The sequence below is a fragment of the Lathyrus oleraceus genome, chromosome 7, assembly GCF_024323335.1.
Source record: "Lathyrus oleraceus cultivar Zhongwan6 chromosome 7, CAAS_Psat_ZW6_1.0, whole genome shotgun sequence".
NCBI classification, from domain to species: Eukaryota; Viridiplantae; Streptophyta; class Magnoliopsida; order Fabales; family Fabaceae; genus Lathyrus; species Lathyrus oleraceus.
Genome location: NC_066585.1, coordinates 124,473,146 through 124,489,713, shown reverse-complemented (window position 1 = coordinate 124,489,713; position 16,568 = coordinate 124,473,146). Strand labels below are relative to the sequence as shown.

At 44.0% G+C, this 16,568-nt stretch overlaps 1 long non-coding RNA gene across 1 annotated transcript; it reads left to right on the top strand.

Annotated features, from left to right (window-relative positions):
- The first annotated feature begins 3,271 nt into the window (after positions 1-3,271).
- On the top strand, positions 3,272-5,155 carry LOC127101097 (uncharacterized). Its single transcript, XR_007794564.1, has 5 exons — positions 3,272-3,532; positions 3,718-3,780; positions 4,475-4,577; positions 4,696-4,924; positions 5,017-5,155. It is a non-coding gene; the product is annotated as an uncharacterized LOC127101097 (long non-coding RNA).
- Positions 5,156-16,568: the final 11,413 nt, after the last annotated feature.

Sequence of the window (16,568 nt, the reverse complement as noted above, 5' to 3'; positions counted from 1 at the left end):
ACTTAGCAATCATATCATCAACATATACCTCGATCTCCTTGTGCATCATATCATGAAACACGGTGGTCATAGCTCGTTGATACGTGGCTCTGGCGTTCTTCAAACTGAAGGGCATCACTCGATAACAGAATATTCCCCAAGGTGTGATGAATGTTGTCTTCTCCATATTGTCGCAGCCTAAAAAATACAGTGGTGCGAAAAAACAACCAGCGAGAAAAGAAGTGACAGAAGAGTCGCCACCGTGCGTTATTTATCCCAAAGGAGGGAAGGGAAACGCTCGAAGTAAACCTGGAGAAAAGAAAGGAAAAGACAAGGTCTCGCAACCAGTATCAGGGTTCGGGAGTCGATTATGCGAAGGGAAGGTATTAGCACCCCTACGCATCCGTAGTACTCTACGGGATCCACTCTTGTTGTTCTTGTCTAAAGGGTGTGTGTTTATCTAATGTACTATTTACTAAAAGAAAGGGTCAAAGAAAATGACTCGCACGGATGTCGCATCCATTGCATACGTATCTCATCGGGAATGAGAATCAGAGTCTTCGTAGCTCGGCTACCTATGGGTTAAAGAGATGTGTGCTCGCTAAGACGTCGCGTCTTATGCCTACGTATCTCATCGGGAATGAGAATCAGAGCAAAACGTAGTTCAGCTAACTACGGGAACAAAGGTCTCGATTGCAACTAGGGCAAGAGAAAAGGAAAGTCTCGATCGCAACGAGGGCGAGAGAAAGGATCGCAACGAGGGCGAAAGCAAACAAGGATTAGTTGTTAGTTGTTAGTCAAACTCGGCAAGACATCGCATCTTGTGCCTACGTATCTCATCTGAACATGAGAATCAGAGTTGCCGTAGTTCGGCTCACGCACGCCGAAACAAAACACACGCACAAAAAGGCAAACATGGAACCCGAACGCCAATCGCTGGACTTACATCAGCTTCCGAACCAAACATACCCACACTGGAAACCAGATGCCACTTGATGGACTTATACCGGACTCCAAGCACACAACAAGAGGATACAGAATGCCAATGGCTGGACTTACATCCGTCTCCTACACACGCAAGAACAAACAAGCAACAAGTTACTAAGGAGTCGGGAACTCGAGCCTAGCAACTGTCAAGCAAAACACACCAAAAAGAAAAAGGGATGAACACACAGACTAACAGGGAGTCGGGAACTCGAGCCTGATAGCTGTCAAGCACAACACACTCAAAAAAAGAAAAGGGTGCCCGGAGAGACCTCGCACGGTCTCCTGCCTACGTACCTCATCTGGTATGAGGATCAGGGCGACGTAGTTCCCCTTAACAGGGGTTGCCATCTGAACATGGACTTACAAAGGAGGACACCAGTCGTGTCAAAGGAGAGTGGGCGATGTGTTCACGTCCTAGCAGTAGGTGTCGCAGCTCGCTGAATCGAGTCTTAGGCAGTTACCTCTTTGCAATAGAACGGACTACATGCCACAAGATCGGAGACGCTCGGAGAGGTCTAGAAGTGGGGGAGCTCTGCCCTAGAGTTGTCATGCAATGTGTACTTAAGTGTTAGGATTTACAAATGGGAATATCTACCTAATGTTAGCATGCAAAGAATATGGGAATTCTACCTATGTTATCATACAAAGGGTTATGGGAAACCTACCTATGCTATCATACAAAGGGTTCTATCTAATGGGTGCTACCTAATCGGAACAAGAATCGACGAATGGAGCAAGGAGAAGTGTTAGGGATAAGGGTAGATGGCGATGCATGAAGCAATCGACTTACAAGGTTGATGGCGATGCATAAAGCAATCGACTTACAAAAGGATGGATGAATACGTGCTGGTTCTGTTAGGTTTTGAAAAATGATTACTCGACGTTGGATCGAGGTTTTGGTCTTGTTTTGAAATGGTTATCGGATGTTCATTTTTAGTTTTTGTATTAACAGATGAATGAAGAATGAAAGAATATTATACATTTCATGGGAGAGGGATACATTTGTTATGAATGGGGATTGTTCATGGCAAACAAACAATAATAATACATGCCTCAAACACCATACAAGTAGGCCACAGTTAATCAAACAAGTAAGATATAAACAAGTATATAATCGAATCAAATAATCAAAGAATGAAATAATGAAGCATTAAACAATGTATGAGTGTAAGTGCAAGGGAACCGACTCATTGTAAGAAAGCCCAAGAGTAAGCTATGTGAGGTCGATGGCGATGCTTAAAAAGCAATCGACTTACAAGGGTGTGAAAAATGGGCTCGATATTAAATCGAGAAAAATATGATTTTTATAGTTTTAAAATGGTTTTGAATTGAATTAAAATACAACAACTTTGCATTATTAATAAAATGAAAATATGAGTGTAATAAAGGCATAAACATAAGAATAAATGAAAATGCTAAAAGAAAAATAAAATAGCTAAAAGAAAATGCTACACATGAGTATTGAACCCACCCCACTCAAGAATATGAACACTGCCCTTCTCCACCGGACCACTTATGATTATCTGCTACTGTGATACTACGTTAAATATACAAACCGGGATAAAAAATGAAAAAAAGATTAAGAACAATAAAAGAAAATACTAACACATAAATATTTTTTATGTTTTTTTTTATCTCTGTTAAAACAAATCAAATTAAATTAAATTAAAAAAAAGAAAAAAGAAAAAAAGAAATGGGAACGAAGAACAGACGCTCGTCTTCCTTCACCCTCTCCCCAACCTCACGAACTCACCCTTTCCACCCAACGGTAATCTCATACGAACTCGCCCCTCTCGTCCCTCTTATGAAATCGCTCATCAACGAAACCCTCTCACGCTCTCAAACTCAGCGAATCAATCTCTCTCAACTCTTACAATATTTCATCAACAAGCACATGAGAAGGATAAAAAGAAGGAAAAAGAAGTTCTTACAAAGTGTCGCGGTGGTGGCGGTGAAGGACGCGAAGAAGCTGGCCTCCAGGTAATTGATTTTGGGATTTTAGGGTTTTTTTCTCAGATTTTCGCCTCCAAGTCCTTCTGTTGTTAATTCCTCTTCTCCTTTTATCCTCTGCTGATTAGGGTTTCAAAAAGGTCTTTGTTGCTCAAAAAAAGTAAATTTGCAAACCCCTTTTGGTGCTCTCAGGATCAGATTGCCTGTTTGATGCTAGGTTAGAAACGGTATCCTGAGCTCATGCTTTCTTCCTTGAACTTTATCTCTGTTCCAATTTAGGAATTTTCTGACTTTTGCACTTTGACTGTTGGCTAATTAACTTTACCTTTTTACTGCAGTGAAAATGGTGTCTGATGAATTTCAATTTTGGTTCTTCAGCTTGTTAATGGTTTGCTGACAGTAGGATGATGATGCAGAATGTCTTGAATATGGCTTTTGCAACTGGACTGTTGTATGATGTTGTGCTTCTACAGATAAGTACCATCGTGATTTGGTTTTGTAAGGTTGTTTGCATGATGAACATGATTGTTGTTGTTTGCTGCAGGTTATATCACAATTCTTGGTTGGCTCAAGGAAAGGCAATGATATGCAGTAGGTTTTGTGTTGCATTTGCTAGGTTTGTGGTTGGACTAGGCACTGGTGTGGTTTATAGGTTCATAGTGGCATTGCTATTGTGAAAATCATGATTACATCCATATTGAGGCACATCTCATGGTGTGGATTGATAGGATATGTGTTTGCACTAAGCCTGCATAATTTATGCACTGATTTGTTCTTGTTTCTGGTTTTGAGCTTGTGCAGGTCTGGCATTGCAGCAAGGCACAACAAGGCAACTGGCTTGGCAACGTGTTGTGTGTACTGCAGGTATTGAGCACAATCACCGAACCATACTCATGGCATGTTATCTTTGTTAATTGGTGTTAGTAGTGAACTGTTAGTATACTCTTTGTGATCACTGTATGCTTGGTATTTGATGACCTGTAGGATATTGTAGTCATGGTGGTTATATCATTGGACTCAAACTGCAAGTAGCTTGGAAGTGGATGAATTCTGCAATCACAACCATTGCACTTCACACTAGTTTAAGGGGTTGTCTATACTGTCCTTGTCCTGCTGTCCACTATGCTATTGTTCACATCCCCTGACTTGGACAGTTTGGCAGCATGACTTTACATTGGCTCAATGACTTTGTGGATGCAGGATTGCTTATGAATCTGGTTGTTATGGCTTCATGTTAGCTTCTAGACTGGCTATGATGAGGTTGTGTTATGGCATGTGTGATGTTTAAGTATTGTGACATGATTTTGGTTAATTATTTTGGCTTGACCCTTCAACTGTATGCTTTTTTCACTGAACTGTTTCGGATTGTTGGGAAGGATGTCGGTGTTCTTGGAGCAGGTTTGTTAGGCATCACACAGGTGTTTATGTTTAATGTTTTGGGGACTCGTTCAGGGTCATGATTCCACTGACTTATAATAAGCTTCAATGAAGGATTATTGTCCATTGTTTCCCACCTGCTTGTTGCCTTAATGAACTGGTTTTTGAAACTTCCATGTAGGATTATGCAGGGTCTGCTACTTGCTAGGTCTGTTGCTGCAGGTACATGGCGGACTGTGCTCATTCTGCATTAAGCCTCGATGGTGATTTGGTTTGGTCTGCAGGTATTTTAGCAGGATGTTTCTTGGTATGGCTTGTTGGCATAATGCCAACTGGTTTGGATACGGTATTCTTGATGGTTTGGACATGATTGAGTTTGGTTATGTTGAATTTTTCTTGCAGGGAGGATTTTATGTTGCAGCTTTCCATGAGCCTTCTCCATCATCATAAATTCAAGGCCAAACGCATGTGGGAATGTTACAATGGTCAGGTTATGGTGCTGCTGCAAGGCTTGGCTCAAGTGTGCTGCAGGATTGGGCTGGATTGTTGCAACAGGGCTAGCATGGATACTTGGCTAAAGGTTGGTCATCCAGGTGGTTTAAGCGTGTTAGCATTGCCATCGCTTATGCAGGTATGACTCTGTTGTTTGCTGCATTGATTTAGGCCAAGGTTTGTAAGGTTGGTTGGGACTGATGCGTCCTCACGTTAATGTGCATTCTGCAGATAATACGGATGATTCCACTCTAACCTTGCCCATGTCTCTGACTTATGGTTTGCCGGTGTGAACGAGAACAAGTGATATTTGTAGTATGCAAGTGAGATATCTTCCCAAGTATGAGTCACTAAGAAAAGCTCCAAATAAAGAGAAGAAATAAGTGGTTCCCATCCATATGCTAAATGTGCTTGCTGTCTCAACATTAGTTTGTTTTAATACTAATTTTGAGAAGAGAACCAAATTTGCTTCCACTCCAGAGAAAGCTGATGCAATCAGTCCTTGATTCACTAACAACAACGATGCACTCTTCCATCTACCAGTCCTAGCTTTCAAAGCAGGTTTTCCATAAAAATCAACGGATCCATCTCCTGTGCAAGAATTGATACACTTCTCCTCATGCTTGTAAACTTTAATAGCCTGAGAGCTAGAATCTTCTTCGTTTCCGTCCATTGTTCGTCAAAGACTGCACTAGATAGGGTTTAGGGAATTTGGGTTGACTTTGGTCAAAGTTGACCAAAAAGTCAACTGTTGACCAAAGTCAACAGTTGGTCAAAAATGCCAAATTTTGTATTTTCTTGTATGGACTCACATGTAATGGTTTACAATGACATGAAATAGATTGAAATGGATTAACAAATGGTTTGAAATTGGTTTCCAAATTGTTTTGTCTTATGACTTGAATGTTTGACTTTTGAAAAATAACTTGACTGATAATGTACATGAACAAGGTCATGAAATGAGACCATAAGGTTAGGGTTTTGACATAGCATCCATGAACCAATAACATGACTAGCAAGTGGCTTGAAACACAAGAAGCATTGTTGTTCAGATGACCCAGACCATAGATGTATCCACAATCACATGAACAACACCATGAATTTGGACCAAGACCAATCCTCATATAAAAACAAAATAAGGTTAGGCCAAGCATGCTAAACAAACATAAAAAATTCAAGACCAAAATCGGGGTATGACAGTTGCCCCTATTTAAGCGTCTTCAACTAGAGAATATGAAGCAGGACGTTCTTCATATGATCATAGTGGGAGATGGTTAAATATTAAGAAGACCCGGATTTTGATCCTGAATCCCTATGAAATGATTAACAATGCCTGTCAGAATCGGAAAAGAAGCAATCTCAAAAGAAGAATCCGTCTGGTACGGTGAAAATCGGCCTGGGTACCGAAACAGAAAATTGACCTAGATACCAAAATAAATGGTAACACAGGAATAACCATGGCCTGAACGCCGCACATTAGTCTGAACACTAAGCATCAGAATATGAGAGTATCAATGTTGGTCTGATCACCGGAAATCTGGTCTGAACACCACTTCGACTTGGAAATCGAAAAACTGGCCTGAATGCCACAAGTACTTCGACTTGATCGTCGGAAACTTCTTCGATCTGAAAATTGGAAACTGGCCTGAATGCCAATTCGGTCTGGATACCGGAAACTGGCATGAATGCCACAAGTTGCATCGACTTGAATGTCGGAAACTTCTTCGATCTGAAAATCGGAAAACTGGCCTGAATGCCACTTCGGTCTGGATACCGGAAACTGGCCTGAATGCCACAAGTTGCATCGACTTGAATGTCGGAAACTTCTTCGATCTGAAAATCGGAAAACTGGCCTGAATGCCACTTCGGTCTGGATACCGGAAACTGGCCTGAATGCCACTTCGGTCTGGATACCGGAAAATGGGCCTGAATGCCACTTCGGTCTGAAAATCGGAAAAACTGGCCTGAATGCCACTTCGGTCTGGATACCGGAAACTTGGTCTGAATGCCACTTCGGTCTGAATATCGGGAACTGGCCTGAATGCCACTTCGGTCTGGATACCGGAAAATTGGCCTGAATGCCACTTCGGTCTGAATACCGGGAACTGGCCTGAATGCCACCTCGGTCTGGATACCGGAAAATTGGCCTGAATGCCACTTCGGTCTGATTACCGGAAAATTGGCCTGAATGCCACTTCGGTCTGAATACCGGGAACTGGCCTGGATGCCACCTCGGTCTGGATACTGGAAAATTGGCCTGAATGCCACTTCGGTCTGAATACCGGGAACTGGCCTGAATGCCACCTCGGTCTGGATACCGGAAAACTTCATGCCTGTCAGCATCGGCAGAAATAGGGAAAATGATAATTGAGGCAGCACGTGGGCCAACGACCCATGCTGGGGATAATAAATTATGAACAACCTTCAGTCTGAGCACTGGAAACAAACTTCTGGCTTGTCACTTGGGATGCCGGGAATGTTTTATGCTTACATGCGTATGTTTGAATTTTTCAATGGCGTAATGCTCCATGAGAATGGAAATGCTACGCGATTTGGGAGGATGCAATGCAATATGATTCTACATGCAGGGATGCGAAATGCTGGGGAAAATGCCAAGCTGAAGCAAGGAATCCCGTTGGGGAAATGATCATAATCTTCCGGACCCTGGTACTACTGTTGGAGATGCACAGCATAATGAACTATATGGGGAAATGACCGGCCGCGCAGTGTTCTGGCAATGACGAGATACCGAGACTCTGACTGGGGAGAGAACGGCGCTGCCAACCTGTTGTTGGGGAAAGCGATAATGGTTCTGGCAACCATAATCTACGAGAGATGACTCAGCAGGGGGGGCAACCACCGATACGGTACCGAGGTTATACTTCCAGGAAAGAGATCATCGATCTGGGATCGAAATCCTCGATCTGGCATCGAACTCTGAGGAGCGGCTGCTTCTGCTGGGAAGATACAGTCTGGTACTGTCAACTCCGCTGGGAATATACAGTCTGACACTGTCAACTCTACTGGGGAGTGTATAGTCTGAAGCACATGTTAACTCCGTTGGGGATATACAGTTTGGCACTGTTAACTCCGCTGGGGATATACAGTCTGGCACTGTTAACTCCGCTGGGGATAATACAGTCTGGCACTGTTAACTCTACTAGGGAGTGTATAGTCTGAAACACATGCTTGGGAGGCACCGTAGTGAGAACCTGCTGGGGATTGAAGAATCCAACACTCTGATCATCTCTGCAGGGATAAGACACCGGATTCGTCTGTTGGCGACTTCACTGGGGAAGATATTCACGATCATCTGCAGGGGATTTTAAGGAAATGCCCCGAGGGTATCTGTTCTGAATAGACGATCCAAAGCACTTAAAATTTACAGCAATTTTAAATGTTTATTAAGCATGTACCTGTAAAGCCCTTATGTGTCATGATGCAATGTTTATCAAAAATTCGGACGTCATTTTTGCAAACAAAACAGTAAAATGAAAATGAAAACAGAGATATACTGAGTAACATGATTTTATTGATTGAATAGCCTCTGAATAGGCATTTACATCAGGAAGCAATCCCTTGAAAGAGGTAATCGCAAAACAAGAATTAATCTAATGGCAATGTGAAATGGATTTCTATTGGGTTCCAATTCTGCTATGACCCGCTCGTCTTCACGATCCTCCAGATGATCAGCCTTCTGAGAAAGGGTGATTGGACTGTTTCTTCCCCTTTTGAAAGTTTCCAGTCATCGACATGAGATGAGATTCAGAACTAACTCAGAACGCAGTCATTCGCTTAATCCCTAACTTTTGCCTGGATCGCCCTTTCGGGTTTTCAATCCACCGGGATACCCATTTTTGCCTAAGTTGCCTTTTCAGGTTTTCAACTTACCGGGTGTACAATCTTTTAGTTTTAGTCCCTAACTTTTGCCCGAACCTTTTTCATTTTCTTGGTTCGTCGGGATGCCCATTTTTTTTGCCTGGACTGTTCTTTTTACCGTCCAGCGGGTCTATTTTATGCGAAGTATTTTTTAACTGCGTCTGAGTTTACCGGGGAAGTGAAGTCTTCACCATCCATCGTTGCAAGCATTAAGGCCCCACCATCGAAAACCTTGGTGACGATATACGGTCCCTCATAGTTAGGAGTCCACTTGCCCCTGTGATCTGTCTGAGGAGGAAGGATCCTTTTCAACACTAAATCTCCAACTTGGAAACATCGAGGACGCACTTTCTGGTCAAAGGCTCTCTTCATCCGACCCTGATACAACTGCCCATGACAAATGGCTGCCATTCGTTTCTCTTCGATAAGACTCAACTCATTGAACCTTGTCCGAATCCATTCAGCTTCATCTAGCTTGACATCCAACAGGACTCTTAGAGAAGGAATCTCCACTTCAACAGGTGGGACTGCTTCCATACCATACACAAGGGAGTAAGGGGTCGCCCCGGTCGACGTACGTACTGAAGTGCGATACCCATGCAAGGCGAAGGGTAGCATCTCATGCCAATCTCTGTACGTAACGACCATCTTCTGCACAATCTTCTTTATGTTCTTATTTGCTGCCTCAACATCACCGTTCATCTTAGGACGATAGGGGGAAGAATTGTGATGCTGAATGTTGAAGTTCTGACACAACTCTTTCATCATTTTGTTGTTGAGATTGGAACCATTATCAGTAATGATTCTTTCGGGAACCCTATAACGACAAATGATTTCTTTCTTGATGAATCGGGCAACCACATGTCTGGTGACATTCGCGAATGACGCTGCTTCGACCCACTTGGTGAAATAGTCGATGGCAACAAGGATGAAGCGATGCCCATTGGAAGCAGTCGGCTCAATCTTTCCAATCATGTCAATGCCCCACATAGCAAGTGGCCACGGCGAAGACATCACATTTAGAGGATTCGGCGGCACATGCACCTTATCAGCATAAATCTGGCATTTATGGCACTTCCGAGCATACTTGAAACAATCTGATTCCATGGTCATCCAGTAATAACCCGCCCTTAACAATTTCTTAGCCATTGCATGTCCGCCGGCGTGAGTACCGAAGGAGCCCTCATGAACTTCTTGCATCAACATGTCTGCTTCGTGTCTGTCCACGCATCTGAGCAAAACCATGTCGAAGTTCCTCTTATACAGCACATCATCTTTGTTCAAGAAGAAACTGCCTGCCAATCTTCTCAAAGTCTTTCTATCATTGTTGGATGCCCCTGCAGGGTACTCTTGATTCTTCAGAAAGCACTTGATATCGTGATACCAGGGCTTGTCATCGACTACCAGTTCAGCAGCAAACACATATGCGGCCCTGTCAAGGCGCATCACATCGATCCTGGGAGCATGATTCCACCGAACCAACTTGATCATGGAGGATAGAGTAGCAAGAGCATCTGCCATCTGGTTCTCATCACGAGGTATGTCATACAGCTTTACTGTTGTGAAGAAAGTCAACAGTCTTCTCGTGTAATCTCTGTAGGGGACCAGAGTAGGCTGGAGAGTGTTCCAATCACCATTTACTTGATTGATCACTAGAGCTGAATCTCCGAAGATGTCCAGAGTCTTGATTCTCAAATCAATGGCTTGCTCAATACCCAAGATACAGGCCTCGTACTCAGCTTCATTATTGGTGCATTCGAAGGTCAGACGAGCGGTGAAGGGCATGTGGGCACCTTTCGGAGTGGTAATGACAACACCAATTCCACTTCCTCTGGCATTGACAGCCCCATCAAACGTTAAAATCCACTTTCCATCTGGATCAGGTCCCTCCCCAACAACTGGCTCTTCACAGTCTTTCATCTTGAGGAACATGATGTCTTCATCTGGAAAATCAAACTTCATCGGCTCATAGTCTTCAATCGGTTGTTGAGCAAGATAGTCTGACAGAATACACCCCTTGATGGCTTTCTGGGATGTATACTGGATATCATACTCTGTCAGTACCATTTGCCAACGAGCAACCCTTCCGATGAGAGCTGGCTTCTCGAATATATACTTGACTGGATCCATCTTGGAGATAAGTAAAGTTGTGTGAGTCAGCATATATTGTCTCAATCGCTTAGCAGCCCAAGCAAGTGCACAACATGTCTTTTCAAGCATTGAGTATCTCGACTCGCAGTCTGTGAATTTTTTACTCAGGTAGTAGATGGCATGCTCTTTTCTACCTGTCTCGTCGTGTTGACCGAGAACACAACCCATGGAATTGTCGAGTACCGTCAAGTACATAATCAGCGGCCTCCCTGAGACTGGAGGCATAAGGATAGGAGGATTCTTCAAATACTCTTTTATCTTTTCAAAAGCCCTTTGACAATCGTCGTTCCACCTGATAGCCTGATCTTTCCTCAACAATTTGAAAATTGGCTCACACGTGGCTGTTAGGTGAGAGATGAACCTTGCAATGTAGTTCAACCTCCCTAAGAAACCATGGACTTGCTTCTCTGTTCTTGGCTCAGGCATTTCCTGTATTGCTTTTACCTTGTCAGGATCCACCTCAATCCCTTTTTCGCTAACAATAAAACCCAACAATTTTCCAGATCTCACCCCGAAAGTGCACTTGTTCGGATTAAGCCTCAGCTTGAATTTCCTTAACCGTTCAAACAATTTCTGTAGATTCACCAAATGTTCTTCTTTGTAGCACCTCAAATTTGCACCTATCATTATGCATACATTTTCATATTAGGTCATAACATGTCATGGTTCATTGCATAGCATTGCATTGTTCCCAGTTGCCTCAAGTGCGGAGAAAGCTTCAAGGAGTATGCCCAGGTGGCGAGTGAACTAGCTGCTAGAGTTCAACCCCCTATGCTGGAGAGGGAGTTGACAGACATGTTTATCGGTACTCTTCAGGGTGTTTATGGACCGGATGGGGAGCTGCCCATTCGGTAGTTTTTCTGATGTTGTCATTTGTGGAGAGAGGACTGAGAGTTGATTAAAACTGGGAAGATTCAAGATGCTGGTTCCTCTTCTTTCTAGGAAGCCGTTTGTTGGGGCACCTCGTCGAAGAGAGGGGGAAACTAATGCTGTTCAACCCGCAGAGATCAGAAACAGAATGAATACCGTCAAGCTGCTGCAGTAACCATCCGACACCCCATCCTCGTCAGCAAAAACAACAAGAGTTCAACAACCGCAACAACAACAACAACAACAGCAGCGTCTTTCCAGCCTAGGCAGAAATGGCAAGGCTGATAGAAGATTGATCTCTGCCCATGTCCTACGCAGAGTTACTACCCGAACTACTCCGGTTAGGGTTTGTAGAGCTGCGTACGATGGCTACGCCAACAGTGCTGCCTCCGGCTATGATGCTAATGTTAGATGTGACTTTCACTCTGGGGCACCGGCCACCATACTGAGAAGTGTCGAGCTCTCCAGCACAAGGTACAAGATTTGATCGATGCCAAAGCAATCAACTTCGCTCCAGTGCCTAACGTCGTGAACAACCCTATGCCTCAGCATGGTGGGCATAGAGTGAACAATATTGAAGGGAAAGAAGCTGAAGATCTGGTTGTCAGTGTTGATGATGTTCAGACTTCTCTGCTAGTTGTGAAGGCCGTCTGCTGAAGGGGGGTGTCTACCCGGGCTGTGATGAGAATTGTTTGGGCTGTGCAGAATCTGAGAATGGTTGCGACCAGTTAAGGGCGGTATCCAGGGTATGATGGATGAAGGTTGTTTGCAATTCAGTAGGGCTGTAAAGGATCGTGGGACAGCATCAACTATCACCATTACTTTAAACGTCTGAAGAACGTGGACAAAGGGTCGTCAGTACGCCTGCAGCAAATGGTACCCCAGTTACCATTCCCGTGCCTGTAACCATCAGTGTTCCAACTACTACCGTGCGTCTGGAAAGAAGGGCTGTTGAGAATAGTAGAGTTGTGCCGTGGAAGTATGATAACGCTCACCGCAGTTACAGAAGGGCTGAAAGTCAGACAAGACCAGTGAATCAAACTCCAGTGACAATTGGTTTACCGAATAGAGTTCCTGCAACTGTTGGTCCGGCTGTGGATAATGTAGGGGGTCCAGGAGGTTTTACCAGAAGCGGTCGTCTGTTTGCACCGCAGCCTTTGAGGGACAATAATGCTGAAGCTCTCGCCAAAGCAAAGGGTAAGCAAGCTGTGGTTGAGGAAGAGCCTGTCCAGAAGGAAGCGCCCGAGGGGTCATTTGAGAAGACGTGGAGGAGTTTATGAAGATAATCAAGAAGAGTGACTACAAGATTGTAGACCAGTTGAATCAAACTCCGTCCAAGATTTCTATACTTTCACTATTGATGTGCTCTGAGGCACACCGTAATGCCTTGCTGAAGATGTTGAATCTGGCTTACGTGCCTCAGGAGATTTCTGTCAATCAACTGGAGGGTGTGATGGCCAATGTGAGCACCAGGCATGGTGTGGGTTTCACCAACTTGGACTTACCGCCTGAAGGGCGAAACCATAACAAAGCCTTGCACATCACCATGGAGTGCAAGGGGGCAGTGTTGTCTCACGTATTGGTAGACACCGGGTCGTCGCTGAATGTGTTGCCTAAGCAGATTCTGAGGAAGATTGATGCGGAAGGGTTTGTGCTTAATCCCAGTGACCTGATCGTTCGTGCTTTCGACGGATCCAAACGCTCTGTGTGTGGGGAAGTTACCTTGCCTGTGAAGATAGGTCCTGAGGTATTCGATATCATCTTCTATGTTATGGACATCCAGCCTGCCTACAGTTGTTTGTTGGGGCGTCCATGGATTCATGCAGCAGGGGCAGTCTCGTCGACTCTCCATCAAAAGCTCAAGTATGTCTGGAACGGTCAGATTGTGACTGTGTGCGGTGAAGAAGAGATTCTGGTGAGTCATCTATCCTCGTTCAAATATGTTGAGGTGGATGGCGAGATCCACGAAACCTTATGCCAGGCTTTGAGACTGTGGCTCTTGAGAAGTGGCGTACGCTGAGCAGAGGAAGCCAGGTGCTTCAATTACTTCTTACAAGCAGGCTAAGGAGGTTGTTGATTCTGGCAAAGCTGAAGGCTGGGGCAAGATGGTGGACTTGCCTGTCAAAGAAGACAAATTTGGCGTTGGTTATGAGCCTCTCCAAGCAGAGCAGAATGGTCAAGCGGGTCCGAGTACCTTTACCAGCGCTGGGCTGATGAATCATGGCGACGTCTCCGCAACGGTAGTGAAGACTGTGACAGTGATTGTGATTTGGACAACTGGGTTCGCCCGTGTGCACCAGGGGGGTCTATCAACAACTGGACGGCTGAAGAAGTGGTTCAAGTTACTCTTCTGACAGAGTAATTTTCTGTTGTTTTGTCATTTTGCATGAAAATCCTACGTTCTGCCCAAGGCGTAGTGATTCATTTTTGTAGGGCCTCATCATGTTTTAATGATTATCATTAATGAAGGACATTTTTTGAATCAAACTTTGTGATCCCTGTCTTTCTATTTTTGTTTTCATTTTTTTTTCAAAAACAATAAAAATGGCAATGTTTTTTGTTTTTGTGACTTCTTGAACTCTTTTTCTAAAACAAAGCATTAAACATGCAGAAGCGATCTTATGGCATTCACTATGAACAGTTCTGTTATGGCTCAGTATGATTTCGACAATCCCATCTACCAAGCTGAAGAGGAGAGTGAGGAAGACTGTGAACTCCCTGCAGAATTGGTCAGATTGCTGAAGCAGGAGGAAAGGGTCATCCAACCTCATCAGGAGGAGTTGGAAACTGTTAATTTGGGTACTGAGGACGCCAAAAGAGAATCAAGATTGGGGCTGCTTTAGAGGACTCTGTCAAGAGGAGGCTGATTGAGATGCTGAGAGAATATGTGGAAATATTCGCCTGGTCATATCAAGATATGCCTGGTTTAGATACAGACATTGTGATGCATCGATTACCTCTTAGAGAAGGATGTCCTTCGGTCAAGCAGAAGCTTCGTAGAACGAGTCCTGACATGGCAACTAAGATCAAGGAAGAGGTTCAGAAGCAGTGGGATGCAGGTTTTCTGGCTGTTACAGTTACCCCCGTGGGTGGCCAACATCGTTCCTGTGCCGAAGAAGGATGGTAAAGTCAGAATGTGTGTCGATTACCGGGATTTGAATAGAGCGAGTCCGAAAGATGATTTCCCATTACCTCACATTGATGTATTGGTTGATAATACGGCTCAATCCTCGGTATTCTCTTTCATGGATGGTTTCTCCGGATATAATCAGATCAAGATGGCGCCAGAGGACATGGAAAAGACGACATTCATTACACCTTGGGGCACGTTCTGCTATAAGGTGATGCCATTTGGGCTAAAGAATGCTGGTGCTACCTATCAGAGGGCAATGACGACTCTTTTTCATGACATGATGCACAAAGAAATTGAAGTGTACGTGGATGATATGATTGCGAAGTCGCAGACAGAAGAGGAGCACCTGGTTAATTTGCAGAAGCTGTTTGACCGGTTGAGAAAGTTCAAGCTGAGGTTGAATCCGAACAAGTGTACGTTTGGGTGAGATCAGGGAAGCTTTTAGGCTTCATTGTCAGTGAGAAAGGGATTGAGGTTGATCCAGCAAAAGTCAAAGCTATTCAAGAGATGCCTGAACCGAAAACGGAGAAGCAAGTCCGTGGGTTTTTAGGGAGATTGAACTACATTGCAAGGTTCATATCTCACTAACTGCTACATGTGAACCAATTTTCAAACTGCTCAGAAAGAATCAGGCGATCAAGTGGAATGATGACTGTCAGAAAGCTTTTGACAAAATCAAGGAGTATTTACAGAAACCTCCAATCCTTATACCTCCAGTTCCAGGGAGACCTCTGATAATGTACCTGTCAGTGACTGAGAACTCGATGGGGTGTGTATTGGGACAGCATGACGAGTCTGGTCGAAAAGAGCATGCCATATACTACCTTAGCAAAAAGTTTACCGACTGTGAAACAAGATATTCACTGCTCGAGAAAACTTGCTGTGCTTTGGCCTGGGCTGCTCGCCGACTAAGACAGTATATGTTGAACCATACTACCTTATTGATTTCTAAGATGGATCCAGTAAAGTACATCTTTGAGAAACCAGCTCTCACCGGACGTGTTGCCCGTTGGCAGATGATTTTAACAGAATATGATATTCAGTACACGTCACAGAAGGCCATCAAAGGTAGTATTCTGTCAGACTACCTCGCCGAGCAACCGATTGAAGATTATCAGCCTATGATGTTTGAATTCCCTGATGAAGACATCATGTATCTGAAGATGAAAGATTGCGAAGAGCCTCTTGTCGAGGAAGGACCGGACCGGATGACAAATGGACACTGATGTTTGATGGGGCTGTGAATATGAATGGTAATGGTGTTGGGGCAGTATTGATCAATCCCAAAGGTGCTCATATACCTTTTTCTGCCAGATTGACGTTTGACGTCACCAACAACGAAGCTGAGTATGAGGCTTGTATCATGGGGATAGAAGAAGCCATTGATCTGAGGATCAAAACACTTGACATATTTGGAGATTCAGCTCTAGTGGTCAATCAAGTCAATGGAGATTGGAATACGAATCAGCCGCATTTGATTCCGTATAGAGATTACACCAGAAGAATACTGACGTTCTTCAAGAAGGTGAAGTTGTATCATGTCCCCCGGGATGAGAATCAAATGGCTGATGCCTTGGCTACTTTGTCATCTATGATCAAAGTTCATTGGTGGAATCATGTGCCACATGTTGCGGTGAATCGACTTGAGAGGCCTGCGTATGTGTTTGCAGCCGAGTCTGTTGTGATTGATGAGAAGCCGTGGTATTATGACATCAAGAACTTCCTCAAGACTCAAGAGTATCCTGAAGGT